This window comes from Trichechus manatus, unplaced genomic scaffold, assembly GCF_000243295.1.
Source record: "Trichechus manatus latirostris isolate Lorelei unplaced genomic scaffold, TriManLat1.0 scaffold00141, whole genome shotgun sequence".
Lineage (NCBI taxonomy): Eukaryota > Metazoa > Chordata > Mammalia > Sirenia > Trichechidae > Trichechus > Trichechus manatus.
The window spans coordinates 1075685-1091313 of NW_004444077.1; positions in this window are offsets into that span (position 1 = coordinate 1075685).

The window sequence follows — 15629 nt, forward strand, 5'->3', positions numbered from 1 at the left end:
AACTAGAATTTAGTGAGAGATTTAACTTTCTATTCTTCCTGAATAAACCATTTCCGACTTGAGTACCATATAACTCTTCAGCACAGGCATTCTTAGCAGCTCACTGACAGACCCTGCTCAATCAGTCATTTCCTTTCTTACACTTCTTTGATAAATACAGTGGAAGTACTAAGAATGTATGCAAACAGTGAAAAGGGAATATTAGCCCATTAACTTGAATTTGATCATTAAAGCTGTAGGTTTCTGTGGGGCCTACCTTCAAAACAGATGCAGGATTTCACCATTTTTCACTGCCTACCCAGCTTCTTGGAAGTGCAAGTCACCATCATCGCTTACTTGAATCGCTTCAACAGCTTTCTAACTGATCTCCTGCTTCTGCACTGCTTCTCATCTAAAACAGACTATCCTCAACAAAACAACCAGAATAGTGCTGTTAAAATTAAGTCAAAATTATGTCTCTCCTTTGCCCAAAACCATATGATGGCTTACCATTCCATTGAGTTAAAAGCCAATGGCCTGTAAAGCCCTGAATAATCCACCCCTCCTTACCCCTCTGACTGTGTCTCCAATCATTCTCTCCCTCAGTTAATCCATTGCAGTCAATAGGCCTCTTTTGTTATTCTTCAAACAAACAAGCAGGCTTCTGCCTTTTGGCTCAACACTTATTTTTTTTGGGGGTGCCTAGAAGTTTTACACCTGGCTCACTCCTTCACTTACTCCAGGTCTTTGCTCAAATGCTATCTTCACAATGATGAAACCACCTGTGTTCACTCCATTAAAAATTATAACTGCCATCCTTGCATTTTCTCTCACTCTCCTCTGCTTTAGTTTTCTCCATAGCACTTGCCATCATCTGTCATACTATATATTTTACTTATTTTGTTTATACAGGTAGCACAGTGGCTCAGATGCTAACCAAAAGGTCGGTGGTTCAAACTCACCAGCCTCTCTGTGGGAGAAAGATGTAGCAGTCAGCTTCCATAAAGTTTACAGTCTTGGAAACCCTACGGGGCAGGGCAGCTCTGTCCTGCAGGGCCACTACGAGTTAGAATCGACTGGACTGCAATGGGTTTGGTATCTTTTTTTCCTGTATTTTGTTTATTATCTATCTCCCTCCACTACCCCAACAGAAAGTTCCACAAAGGAAGAGCTTTTTGTCTGTTTTATTTGCAGAGGTATCTACAGTGAATGAATGTAATCAGCAATAGGGAATCTATAGTTGTATCTTCCTCCTACGTTTCTTCACGGATCTGTCTACATGATAGACAAAAGCAGTCCAAAAGAAGACTCAACACTCAGTCTAAGTATTTACTAATGCCTACAATGTAGCCAACACCATGCTACAAACTGGGGATACAAAAGTGAGAAAAGTGACCTGTTATCTGCCAGCACAGAAATGAATTAAGTTGGTTCATACTGTGGTAAGAAAGTTTATTGGATTATTAATTTTCACTTTTTGTTATGGAAAAAGAACAAAAGGCTAAGATACTTCTTTCTCTTATATCTTAAAAAGTGAGGATTTTCTTCTTCAGATGTTGTTACTGGCTTTTGTATTGCTAGAAACAGAAGTTGCCAGTAATCCAGAAGCAACGTCCACCCTGTTATTTGAGAACTAGAGTCCAATTAAGAGGAATGAGAAAGAGCCTGGTTCTGAGACCAGAAAGTGAAAGGGAGTCAACTCCCGAGATAAATGGTGGGTTTAGGGGATTTGGGAGTTTCCATCAATAGTGTAGACTTATGCCCTTATTTAGTCACTATGATGGACAGTGGGAATCAGATGTTAGTGGTTAACTAGTAATTTAAGCACCAAAGTCTTGAGAACTAATGAAGGTCTACACAGTCCAATCTTCAAGCAATGGAAAAGACCACTTGAGGGGTATCTCTAAACCCACCCAGGGAATTAGTGTCCAGATGATGGCAAAGACTAACCTCAGCAGTAGCACAAGCAACAGATTCAGCAAGGTACCAATAAATACCACCAAGGACAAAAAGTCCCTATGTTTCTTTATAAATACTCTACTACCTCCAAACCTCAGATTATTATGAAGCCTAGGTACTGGGAGGAGGCCTGATGGTGCACTGGTTAAGAGCTTGGCTGCTAATCAAAGGGTCAGCAGTACAAATTCACCAGCTGCTCCTTGGAAACCCTATGGGGCAGTTCTACTCTGCCCTATAGGGTCACTATGAGTCAGAATTGACTTGATGGCAACAGATTTGGGGGTTTTTTGGTCTAAGTAGTGGTAAAGCATTTCTAGAAGTAAAACTGCTTTGATTTTCACCATCTTAGCAAATGAGGTTTAAGGACCAAATATACATTAAGTTAGATGAAATAAACTAATAAGTCCTCTCTTGCCCTCAAAGATTACAGAGAAGTTTACAGTTGCTACTTATTGAGACCTTACTCAAGGTCACTAAAAATGCTCCTTCAGGTCATGGCTGCAGTATGGACTAATCATAACACCTATAATTTTGGCCTACTGGTTTTTAAACTATAGCCAACACCCTGTTGAAGAAATAATGCAGACATATGAGTGATGTTAATAATCACTTTTAACTTGGAAACAACAAAAATAAAAAATAACAGTGGACCATTGCTGAGATTCAGTTTAAAGAGAGACTTTGTAAATGTCTAAAAACACCCTCAGGTAAATATAAATTGAGTAGCAGATGCCTGAAAAAGGAAGAGAAAGCAAATAGAGTCTGCTAGAGTTGAATTATCTACCATATCCAGGGAAGAAAAAGAAAATAATATCACAGAAGGTAATTTTTAAGGTCCTTTTTTCAGCGTCTGAATTTCTAAAAGAGAGTATTTTCCTGAAGAGTGAAGGGCAGTTGATAGCAGATATTATGGGTATGGGAACTCTGTAACAGCCAAGACTAAATGTGAATTCAGATAAGGTCTAATGTTTTCAGTATGAAAATACCATCAGCCTCTGACAGAAATCATGTGTTTTCTACAGGTGGAAAACGAGTTCCAGAAGAAAAGTTATTTGAATCTTGGAGATGGCCCATCACTAAGATGCTAGAGCAGCAGCAACCCTAAACAAGTATTATAAAACTAAGATGTATTTAGTGGATATTGATAAACCAGAGAGGGATAAGGGAAGCTTAAACTGCTCCTGCAAGAAATAAGACTTTCTGGCACAACCTCCCTTCTAAGTATGACCCAGAATAGCTGTGACCCAGGACGTAGAAAAGGAACAGGCCAAAAGACCACCAAATAAAAAAAATAAATAAAAAAAATTCCAATTTGAGATAAGGACTAGTCATTGAAACACTCTCCCTTGGCCAGTTAAACGGTCTATGGCAAGATACTCTTTGTAGCATCCCAGGAGGCTAAGAAATTAGATACCCAAATATAAGTAGGGGCCTATCTCTTCCAAATTTTAGAGACACAGTAACTTGGACAAGGTTAATAAAGATCAAGAGGTTAGAAATTGCTGGAAATGTATTTAAACTAATTTTTTTATGTAGCATTTAAGCCCAAGGTAGCCAAGATTATGAAGGTGGTGTCTCGAAAGGCACTTGGCTTATCTATTTTTTCTTTAAGACAATCTTACATACTCAAATTTTAGAATGCTCAGTGAGAACATAAACCATATCTGAGACACTGCTTTACTGATGAGAATAACTGCTTAGGGAAAGTAGGTGCACAGTTACCTGAGCCACACTCATAAAGAGACGCTGCAATGGGGGAAAATACTCTTAGAGCAGAAAGATTTACTTAAGAAGGAGACTTCACAGGTTGATTTATTTAGACAATAATTTGTGTTTTATTCTCCCTGATGTGAAAGTCAAAGAATTAGAAATATCAGACCCTCCCCTTACTAAGGTAATGGCTACAATGTGTATCCAGAATCCAGGCTCCCTATCCCAAGTACCTTAATGATTCTTGTGACATAATCTAAAATTAGAAGCTGCTAAACACATAAAGGAGCCCTGGTTGCACAGTGGTTGTGCACCTGGCTGCTAGCCAGAAGGTGGGCAGTTCAAATCCATCAGCTACTCTGTAGAAGAAAAACGTGGCAGTCTACTTCTGTAAAGATTTACTGCCTTGGAAACCTTGAGGTTATTCTACTCTGTCCTATAGTGTCACTATTAGTTAAATCGACTCAGCAGCAACTTGTTTGGTTTTTTAGTTAAATTCATGAAAGACAAAAATTCCCCCAGTTAGGTCTTAAAAATTTACAAGTGGCCATCTAAGATACGACTATTGGTCTCTTCTCGTCCAGACCAAAGAAGAATGAAGAAAACCAAAGACTCAAGGAAACAATTAGTCCAAAGGACTAATGGACCACATGAACCATAGCCTTCACTAGCCTGAGACTAGAAGAATTAGATGGCACCCAGCTACCACTACAGTCCTTCCTGACTGGGATCACAATAGAAGGTCCTGGAAAGAGTGGGAAAAAATGTAGAATAAAATGCAAATTGATTTACAAAAAAGAGGCCAGATTTACTGGTCTGACAGAAACTAGTAGTGCCTCCAAGACTATGGCCCTTAGACAACTTTCAAACTTGGAACTGAACAGACTCCAGGAGATCACTTCTTAGCCAAAAAATAGACAGGCCTATAAAGGGAACAATAACATCCATGAGGAAGATACACCTTGGAACAATCAACCATATGACCAAAAAGGCAGCATTTGCCCAAAAGCAAAGTTCAGAAGGTAGGAACGGGCAAGAAAGCTAGGCAAATGGAAACGGGAAACCCAGGGAGGTGGGAGGAACAGCACTGACATATTGAGGGGATTACAACCAATGTCACGAAACAAGCTGTGTAAAAATTGTTGAATGGGAAACTAATTTGCTCTGTAAACTTTCACCTAAACCACAATAAAATGTTAAAAAAAAACAAAACAAAATTCCCCCAGTGACTGCCATTTTGATTGAGAGAGGCGGCTCATCAAGGGATGGTTTAGAAACTGGTTCAAAGATATGGAGAAAGAAAGGACTCAATTTTGGAGCAAAAGGGTGAGTTTCTCCAGGACTCTGATAAAGAAGGTACTAGAGCTCCAGTGAGTAACAAAGAACCATATTCTGTCTGCACAGATGAGAGATCAATGTGGGATATTGGTGAGGGCTTGACCCTAAACACAAGGTCTTGAGAGTATCCATGATGTTCCCTGATAAGGAATTTACAATCACTGGAGAAGGTTTAAAAGAAACCTTTAAGTCCACTCTGAGCAAGGGGGAGGACCAGCCTGGACAGCGGCCTTATTTATGTAACACCAAGAAATTATGGTGCCTATGTGACAAATGCAGACTAAGGACCAGGAACTTCCCCACTTTCCAGTCACTCACTGTTATGGATTGAATTGTGTCCCCGTGTCTTAGTCATCTAGTCCTGCTATAACAGAAATATCACAGGTGGACGGCTTTAACAAAGAGAAGTTTATTCTCTCACAGTCCAATAGGCTACAAGTCCAAATTCAGGGCTTCAGCTCCAGGGGAACGCTTTCTCTGTCGGCTCTGGAGGAAGGTCCATGTCATCCATCTTCCCTTGGTCTGGGAGCTTCTCTGCGCAGGATCCTCAGGTCCAAAGGCACTGCTTTCTTGGTGGTACGAGGTTCCCATGTGTCTCTGCTCGCTTCTCTCTTTAATGTCTCAAAAGAGGTTGGCTTAAGACACTATCCAATCTTGTAGACCTCATCAGTATAACTTCGGCTAATCCATCTAATTGCATGATAGTGATAGAGTTCCCAACACATAAGGAAATCACATCAGATTACAAAATGGTACACAATCATACAATACCGGGAATCATGACCCAGCCAAGTCGACAGATATTTTTGGGGGACATAATTCAATCCATGACACCCCCCAAAATATGTGTTGTAAATCCTAACTTCTACATCTGTGGTTATAATCTCATTTGGGAATGGGTTTTCTTTGCTCTAACGAGACAATATTAGTGTAGGGTGTGTTTTAAATCAATCTCTTTTGAGATATAAAAGAGACTAAACAAACAGAGATGGGGAAAGATAGACGCCACACCACATGAAGATCACAAAGGAACCAGGGAGCAAGGGCCTACCCCAAGAGCTGACAGAGAGAAAAAAACTTTTCCCTAGAGCCGGCGCCCTGAATTCAGACTTCTAGCCTCCTAACTCTGAGAAAATAAATTCCTGTTTGTTAAAGCCACCCACTTGTGGTATTTCTGTTATAGCATCACTAGATAACTAAGACAGAATTCTAGTAGCCTCAGAAGGGAAGAGGGAGAATGACTGAAGAGAAATTTCATGGGGACTCAAAAAGTGATTCCGTTTGATTCAGATCAAAGAAAGTAACATGACATTTCTTTCCCTGGGTTTTGAGAAACAAATTCCACCGATGACAACACTGGTTGGTACTCACCTTTTAAGCAATAGTCAAACCAAATTATTTTGTATGTTTTGTTTGAGAACTATACAAAAGAGAAATAATTCAACTCACAATTATAGCTACCTGAAGAGAGAATAGTTTTAATTAAGTTCAAATATTCTACTTTGTTCAGCAAATGTTTTTGAGCAGTTCCTACATGCTCTGTGCTCTGTACCAGGGATAAAAGTGTGAGCAAAACATAGTTGATATCTGTCCTCGTGGAGCTTTCAGTCTTAGTAATTTCCCATCTGCATGCTACTCTCTGGTTCAAACTTCTCTGACTTTTTTATTCATGTTTTCTTTGCTTTCATCTCCTTATTTCTTGGTGATGTGAATGACTCCTGCAGGGATTTCAGTCCCTAACCCCTAATAATAATAAAAATAGAAACAACAGCTAACTTTTCTTGGCTCCTTCAACATTCAACAGACATTTACAAAGAACTTACTATGTGCCAGGCACTGCTTTGGGACAGGAGACAGAGCAATGAACAGTGCAAAGAGCTTTTTCTTTATAGACCTTATATTATAGTGGGATGGGACAAATAATTCAAAAGTAAATAAGTAAAATAAAAAGAATATTAGATGATGGTAACTGCTAGGGAGAAGAACAAAGCAGAAGATTGCAACTTTAAGGGCAGGGAGAGGTCAGAGAAAGTCTCTTTGGAGGTGACATTTGAACAATGATTGGAAAAAAAAATGAAGCACGCTATTGCTGAAAATGTGCTCCCCGTGTTGTAAACACTGCCCATAATTTGCCTCATTGCTTTCTTGCTACTGCCTCCCATCTTCTACATAAAAACATTCATTTATTTATTCACTCAACAAATACTTATTGAGAGTATAATATGTGCCAGACACTAGAAATAAATCAGTTAAAAAAATTAAAAAAAAAAAAAAGACATGGCCTTTGTGGAGCTAACATTCTAGCAAGGTGAAAAATTTTAAGTACCTTGACCAAAGTGGCAAAATAAATATTAGAATCAGAATTCAAACCCAGATATTTCTGGCTTTGCAACTGGTCTTCCCTTTATACAATTATGCTACTCTTACTTCTTGATGATATGGTGAGTCAGTGTGAAAATTTGAGATATGACAAATTCTTGCAAGCATCATCATAATATTTTTTGTTTCCTAGGGAGGAATTTATTAGGTAAGCAATTAAATGCTTGCCACCTATCACATCAAAGTTGGTGTTATGGAAAAGGGAAAGCATAAAAGAGCCATTAGGAGTGATGTCATGTTCAGATAGATCTTCCATTTGAGCAAAACTGGCATATAACTGTTTTTCTGTATCCTGTAAGCCACTGATAGAAGACCTACAGACTTAGAGACAGAGGAGTGCTTTGTGATCCATAAAGAGTGATGTACCATAAAGGAATTTATAGGGACAGAAAGTGTTTTAGTTAAGAGTTCACAGCTGTCTTTGCTTCATGCTCATGATTTTGTGTGTCGCTTTTTTTTCTACTCAAGATGGATTGACACAGTGGCTGCAACCATGGGCTCAAGCATAACAACAATCATGAGGATGGCACAGGACCGGGCAGTGTTTGGTTCTGTTGTACATACAGTCACTATCAGTCGGAACCAACTCAACGGCACCTAGCAACAACAAAAACAACACTCAAGGTTTGATTTTAGTCAGTCTTGACAGATACTATATTCACCTATATAAGTATACTTTGCTAACTAAGTCATGGAGGAGAAAACAACCAGTTTTAGATTCTAGTTTGCAAGTAAGTATTGTTGTTGTTAATCACCTTTGAGTCGATTCCAACTCACAGTGACCCCATGTGTGCAGAGTAGAACTCCTCCATAGGGTTTTTAAGGCTGTGACCTTTCAGAAGCAGACCACCAGGCCTGTCTTCCGAGGCACCTCTTTGGCTAGTATAGAAAGCTTAAAATGGAAATTCAATCAAAATCATTCAGTTCTGACAATAAATTAAAACTCTGTATAAATTAATCAATCATTTATTTAGTTGCCAAATGTTAACTGAACACCTACCATATGGTAGGCACTTGATACTAAACCCTGGGGAATTAGCCATTAGCAAAAGAGTCAAAACTTTCTACCTTCATGAAGCTTTCATTTTGGTGGGCAGAGACAATCAATAAAATCAATAAGCAAAACTATTGTATTTTGGAAGTTGGTAAAAGTTATAGATAAAAATAAAGCAGGGAAGGGGAACAGTGAGTGAGGGTGTGATGGGGACTGCAATTTTAAATAATCAGGTATGGCTTTCTGAGATGACATTTTAGCAAAGACTGGAAAGAAGAGGAGAACTACTCATATGAATACCTGGGGGGCAGGCATTCCATGTAGAGAGAAAAGCAAAGGCAAAAGCCCTCAGAGTCATGCCTGGTAGGTGCAAAGAAAAGCAAAGAAGCCAGTAGGAGCAAAAAACAAACAAAAAAAAGAGCAAGGTGAAGAACAGGAGAAGATAATGGAGAGATAACAGGAGTAAGATCATACAGGATGTAGTAAGGATGTTGGTATTTAAGCTGAGAAATACGAAAGCTACTGGAGGGTTCCAGTAGAGGAGTGGCATGATCTGCATTAGCTTTGAGTAGGATCACTCCGGCTGCTGAGTTGAGAATAGAATATGTGGGATCAAGGGTAGAAGAGAGAGTCAGAACTAATGCAATAATCCAGGTGAGAGATGATGGTAGCTTAGATAGGGTTCTAGCATTTGGAGTGTGAAAAGTGGTCAGGGTCTGGATATATTTTGACATTTTCGACGGTAAAACAGAGAGGTTTTGTTAACTGATTAAGTGAGAGGTATGAGAGAAAAAGCATTCTTCAGAATTTCTCTGATGTACGTATAAGCTATATGGATAACTGAGATGCATTCCCCTAATAGATATGACAATTTTTAGTTACTTTTTAAAACTACTCTGCAAGATGGTTGAATAAACTTTTTTCAAGACAGATTTTTTAATATTATGATATTTAATAATAATATATATATGTTAATGACATGGCAAACCATAGACTTTTCCCCTTTTCCCTGAACCTGCCGGCAAAGCTAGACACAGACCCACCAACTTCCCATATATTGTCTCATGACTGTTTAGCTAGTGTTAGAACTCTCTGTCCCCCTGAAACTAGCTATCACCGGTGGAAAACATTTAATTGGCTGAGATTTTTCCCTTCTTGCAAAGCAACCCCAACTGTAAATCATCTGCTCTGCAATGTGTTTCCCCGTCCCTACAAAAGCCTAAGACACTGACTAACAAGACAATCAGGTTTTCAGATCTGGAGTCCTCTATCTATTAGAATAGCCTGAGTAAAACCAATCGCCTCACTTGTCTGGTTTTTGTCCTTAACAGTTTGCTGCCGTGACCCAGATTGGGATGGAAGCCCACCTCTGGACCTCATCTTCTCCACTCAGGTACTGAGGATGCTTGAGCCCGTAGTGCTCCTTCCCTGACTGGTGATTCAGAGGTCCCACAGTGGGTTCAGCTCCTGATTCCTGTGTTCTGGACATTAGTCTGTGGTAGCACGTAAGAATTCTATTTTAATTCTTTGAGCGCTCTTTGGATTTTCTCTTGTTGCCAATTTTTGTTTAATCTTGGTACTGTGGAAAACTTTCAATCTACTTCTCAGCCCCCTTTAAAAACCACTAACAATTATATGCTTTGCCACGACACTGACAATTCAGTTCATTACTTCCAAAAGTGGCAGAATTTTACTAAAGACAACTTAAAACTCCAGTAGCCTCTTTGGAGCACTTGGAATATCCATGAACTTGTCCACAAATGAGGTGCCCTTGAATCTAGGGCTCAAGGTGTCTTCTCACAAATAGCTTATTTTATTTCATTTGAGAAGGCTAAAAAATGAGAAAAAGTCTCCAATCTATCTCAAACTACCCAGTCCCTTAAGGACTATCAATCTCAACACTAATCCATTTCTTCTGATCCTCCTCATCCTCAAAAACACCTCGTGACCCTTTTCTCACCCAGAACCCTCCACACTCGCCATCCCAGCCCTTTCCCCCTATCCATTATTTCTGCTTACACTGCTGACTTAGGCTGGGTTCTCTAGAAAAGCAAAATCAGTAAAGCATTTAAATATATGTAGAGAGAGATTTATATCAAGGAAATGGCTCATGTGGTTGTAGAAGCTAGAACATACCAAGTTGGTGGGTCAGGATAGAGGAGTCTACTGATTCACATTACCCCAGGGGATGATGAACTCAAGATTGGCAGATCAGAGAGCAGGGCTCTTGCTCACAGGCTGCAAAGATAGACGAATCCCAAGATCAGCAGGCAAGACCTCAGATAAGCTGCTAGCTCAAGTCTCAAGAACCAGAGGTCAAAAGAAAAGGAGCCAGCTGCAGGATCCAGAGAGAACAAAAGGCCATGAGCCCTGTCAGAATGTCCACTTATATCTGATGCAGACCACATGCCCAAGGAAACTCCCTTTCAAATGACTGGCTACTCACAGCAGATCCCACCATGGAGGTGACCACATTATATAAAATCTCATCATGGAAGTGATCACAATATCATACAACTGCCAAACCACTGAGAATCATGGCCCAGCCAAGTTGACACATAACCTTAACCATCACATCTGTGAATTCCCTTTCTCCCTCTTTGCCCCAACTCCGTATCTTTTCCACTCCCTACCTCCATTCAAATCCCTTATAACTCACTCCCCATCCTAACCCCTATCATTGGCCCTTCCCCACATTTGACAGAAGGTCATCAACCTTAGTGCCCACCTGAACAAGTACTCCTTAAGCCTGATCATGCTGAGATTTCTATGCTATTGTTAAAGACTTTCTGAACCCATAAGAATAGGGAAGAGTTAAGTAATAAATTAAGATTGGTCCTCATGGTATATTCTCCTGAGCTCCCTGATTTATATCAACTTGTGCAATTTTAGTGGGTCCGAGATATGTTACTTTATAGTTTGAAAAAGTCTAATGGAACATTCTTCAAAATGACCTTCAAAGAAATCAGAACACCCTCTGAGGTTTGTATGCTAAAACTACAGGGAGAATACTTTAGAATCCATTCCCACTGTCTTCTCACAAATTGATTGGTCAAAGATACAATATTGTAGACAACAACGAGATAAATGGGGTCGCCATGAGTAGAAATCTACTCCATGGCAACAAACAACAACAATGATAGACATAGATCAAAAAATGTTTGGAAGGGATATTCCAGTTTCATTCTCAGTGCTCTCAATAACCAAAATGTCTTTCTTAGATTATGAGGCTCCTTAATGGTTTACAATTAGAAATTAGAAATATACAAAAACATAATTTGGAGAAACTCTCTTTGAAATACATACACTAGTTCAACACTATGAAGGCTCCACTGTAGAAAAGTCCAATTAACATAGTGCAGAGTAATGGCGTTATAAATTATCAGTTAAGAAAGAAACAAGCCAGGGAACTTTGCTCATTCCAAAACCCTCATAGATACCGACACTTGCAGATACTGCAACGAAAAGGGACACTGGACTTGTGACTTGCTGGCCTGAAATGCAAAAGAGAACAAGGGTCCAAAAATCAATCTCCCCAATGATTTTTTTCCAGACCCTCCATCTTGTGTCCATAACTCTTAATATGCAAGGGGAAATAATCCTCCCCACAAATAGACATCCCACCAACCTCCTAATGGACACAGGAGCAAGACATTTCATCATTAAAGCCTCTAATTTTCCCAACATTTTCCCTCGAAGTACACAAAACATACCTATGTGACTTGAGAGTCTACCAGATGACTTTCTTTGATCTCAACTCCTTTCTGTCTCATTAAACCAACCAGTTGTCATTGAGGCAATTCTGACTCATGGAAACCCCATGTGCATCAGAGTAGAACTGTGCTCCATAGTGTTTTCAATGGCTGATTTTTCAGAAGTAGATCTCCAGGCCTTTCTTCTGAGGCATCTTTGGGTGGACTCAAACTGCCAATCTTTTAGTTAGCAGTCAAGCATGTTAACCAGTTGCACTGCCCAAGAACTCCTCTAACGCATTGCTGCTGAGTCGATTTCAACTCATAGCAATCCTATAGGACAGAGAACTACCCCATAGGGTTTCCAAGGCTGTAAATCTTTACAGAAGCAGACTGCCACATCTTTATCCTGTGGAGCAGCTGGTGGGTTCGAACCACCGACCTTTCATTTAGCAGCCGAGCACTTAACCACTGCACCACCAGGGATCCTTCAAGAACTCCTCTAGCACCCATCAATACTCAGCATGTATTTCTGCTTAGTTCAGCTACTCCAATAAACATTCTGGGCAGAGATTTATTTTCCAACTTGAATGTTAGAAATATTTGCTCTCTCAAGGCCCTCACGCTTTTGAAGTCCCTGACTCCGCACTTACGTGCCTTAGCTCTTCAATGGCTCTTATTGACCATCTAAATTTTTGTTGCTCCTCTGAAAAGTGTCTTCAAATCTCCCCCTGCTCCCATAAAGAGGCTTTCAGCAAATGCACCTGAAGGCTTCTGCTTAAGGCCCCAGATAAAGAGGCCTTTCTATGAACGTGCCCTGGGCTAAGGATGCAGATCTATAAAAGAACATGGCTGGGGATGGGGGTGGGGGACTGAGTCCTTGACTAACTCCCTTCAGAGACCACAATGCTTTGGCTATTGTCTTAGTTATCTAAGTGCTGCTGTAAGAGAAATACCACAAGTGTATGGCTTTAACAAAGAGAAATTTATTCTCTCACAGTCTAGAAGGCTAGAAGTCTGAATTCAGGGTGCCACCTGCAGGGGAAGGTTTTCTCTCTCTGTCGGTTCTGGGGGAAGGTCCTTGTCAGCAATCTTCCTCAGCCGAGGAGCTTCTCAGTGAAGGGCCCTGGGACTAAAGGACGCCCTATTCTCCTGGTTCATTTCTTGGTGGTATGAGGTCCGCCTGTCTCTCTGCTGGCTTCTTTCTTTTATGTCTCAAAAGAAATTGACTTAAGACACAACCCAATCTTGTAGATTTAGTCCCGTTTCATTAACATTGTTGACGCACGATTTACAACATATGGGAAAATCACGTCAGATGACAAAAATGGTGGTCAATCACACTATACTGGGAATTATGAATTGAATTATGTCCCCCTAAAAATATCAATTTGGCTGGGCCATGATTCCTGGTATTGTGTGATTGTCCTCCATTTTGTGATTGTAATTTTATGTTAAAGAGGATTAGGGTGGAATTGTAACACCACCCTTACCCAGGTCACATCCCTGATCCAATGTAAAGGGGGTTTCCTTAGGATGTGGCCTGCACCACCTTTTATCTCTCAAGAGATAAAAGAAAAGGGAAGAAAGCAGAGAATTCGGGAACCTCATACCATCAAGAAAGCAGTGCTGGGAGGAGAGCTTGTCCTTTGGACCAGGGTCCCTGTGCCGAGAAGCTGCTAGTCCAGGGGAACACTGATGAGAAGGCCAAGAGAGACAGAAAGCCTTCCCCTGGAGCTGTCACCCTGAATTTGGACTTTTAGCCTACTTTACCGTAAGGAAATAAACTTCTTTGTTAAAACCATCCACTTGTGGTATTTCTGTTATAGCAGCACTAGATGACTAAGACAACAACATATGGAAAAATCAAGTCAGATGACAAAAATGGTGGTCAATCACACAGTACTGGGAATCATGGCCTAGCCAAGCCAACACACACTTTTTGGGGACACAATTCAATCCATAATATCTGTGTACAAGTCAAGTTGGGGAAGCCAGCTTTCCCCGAGGCCTGCCAGGTAAAGCCTTTGTAATTGCTTATGTTCAGGCCTGAAAAATCACACTTAGGCTTTTAGCCAGGAGCTAGACTCCTCACTTAGGACAGGTTTGTTGTTGTTGTTGTTAGGTGACACTGAGTCAGTTCCGACTCATAGCAGCCCTGTGTACAACAGAACAAAACACTGCCCAGTCTCGAGCCATCCTCCTCAATCATTGCTATGCTTGAGCTCATTGTTGCAGCCACAGTGTAAATTCATCTTGTTGAGGGTCTTCCTCTTTTTTGCTAACCCTCTACTTTACCAAGTATGATGTCCTTCTCCAAGGACTTATCCCTTCTGATAACACATCTGAAGTACGTGAGACTAGTCTCACCATCCTTGCTTCTAAGGAGCATTCTAGCTGTACTTCATCCAAGACAGATTTGTTAGTTCTTTTGGCAGTCCATGGTATTCTTTGCCAACACCATGATTTGAAGGCATCCATTCTTGTGCTGTCTTCCTTATTCATTTCCCAGCTTTCACATGCTGAAGGGGCGATTGAAAACACCATTGCTTGGGTCAGGTGCACCTTAGTCTTCAAGGTGACATCATTGCTTTTCAACACTTTAAAGAGGTCTTTTGCAGCAGATTTGACCAATGCAATGCATCATTTGATTTCATGACTGTTGCTTCCATGGGTGTTGACTGTAGATCCAAGTAAAATGAAATCTCTGACTTCAATCTTTTCTCCATTTATCATGATGTTGCTTACTGGTCCAGTTGTGAGGATTTTTGTTTTCTTTATGTTGAGGTGTAACCCATACTGAAGGCTGTGGTCTTTGATCTTCATCAATACATGCGTCAAGTCATCTTCACTTTCAGCAAGCAAGCTTGTGTCATCTGCATAACGCAGGTTGTTAATGATGTCAGGACATGACATCTCCCAAAGGGAATTATTTCTCCCCTAAATATATTAACACTATCATCAGTTTTCCTATTCTTGAGACCAAAAGACTATACCAGTAATTATTCATTGTTTACTTACAGAAAACACAATCTTATATCAAGTAACTCCATCATAGGATAATAACCTCTGGGGGCACTAAAACTTATCATATGGGAAAGTCCTAATCAGTGTGGAAACTAAAACAATATGGAGGCATTTGTGTCAAGCCCAGAGAAAAACGACCAAGGGCTGGTTTCAAAAGGTAAATGTTTAAGATAATGAATAATCTAACCTTTAGAGGTAATAGCTAGCTTGTTTCTTCAGATTTATGTGTAACCAGTATCCAGCATCTTTAGCCTCTACATTCCAGACAAACAGGTCCCTAGCCATAAAGAAACCTGAGTCAGCAGGCACTGACCCTTGGAGACCTGTGTCGTCCATCTTCTTAGCAAAAGGGACATTTTTAAAGAAGAAAGGACTTCAAGGGACATTTTGATGAATATCTGAAAGACTGATTGAAACCCCCTGGAGTTTTCTGGCTTTCTTTATTCTCCTACTGTAAAAACCTCAACACAACACATTAACATTCAGTTTATGCTGTGTCTTGCCCAATTTGCGAGTTGTATGATAGACTAATAAATCTCTAGCATTATTTT